Genomic DNA, 909 nt, shown 5'->3' on the forward strand with positions numbered 1-909 from the left:
CCTTCTCTCCCCCCTTCTTTCCCTCCATCCTTCCTTCCTTCCCTCCCTCCCACCTTCCTTCCCTCCTTTGTTCCCTCCTTCCTTACTTCCTTCCCTCCTTTGTTCCCTCCTTCCTTCCCGCCTTCCTTCCTTCCTTCTTTCCTTCCTTCCTTCCCTACCTTACCTCCTCCTTCCTTCCTTCCTTCCTTCCTTCCCTACCTTACCTCCTCCTTCCTTCCTTCCTTCCTTTCTTCCTTCCTTCGTTTAACTAATCCAACCTCCTCAGATCTGCGTTATCTTCTAAGACAGGTGGAAGAAAAGAAAGAAACATGACATTTTCCGGGGGAGGGTAATCAAAAATGTTTTCCTCATTTCAGACAACACAGTCAAGACAATCCAATTCCGACGGCTTAACTCTGTCAGCGTGATTCCGATGCTTCGAAGAACACAGGAAATAAGATTCCAACGCTTCTACAGAACACAGAAATTACCATTCCCAAGCCTGCAAGTACATAGCCTCCTCTGTGCACTGCAGTACAGCGCAGTGTATGTGTGTAATGAAATATTTATTCAGAAGGCCTTCCTGCTGTTCATATTGGGTCTTGTTCTGAGATTAATAATACATACGCACCAACACTATATAAATATAAAAGGAAGCACTTAACACCAGGATTGTCTTTCTGTAGGGAAAACTGCATGTAAAATATATATATAGAGGGAGGGGGGGGGGGAGGGGAGGAGGGGAGGAGGAGAGAGAGACACATAGAGAGAGGGTAAGAGAGAGGGAGAGTGAGGAAGACAGAGAGAGAGAGAATACCACCTCTGCTCATCCACAGTAGAGTATATCAGGTGAATGTGTCGTAGGCATAGGAAATAGGATATGTCCGTTCTATGTAGCCTACTTCTATACTAGACACAGCGGCTGGTCGA

The sequence above is a fragment of the Argentina silus genome (genome assembly GCF_951799395.1).
Source record: "Argentina silus genome assembly, chromosome: 21".
NCBI classification, from domain to species: Eukaryota; Metazoa; Chordata; class Actinopteri; order Argentiniformes; family Argentinidae; genus Argentina; species Argentina silus.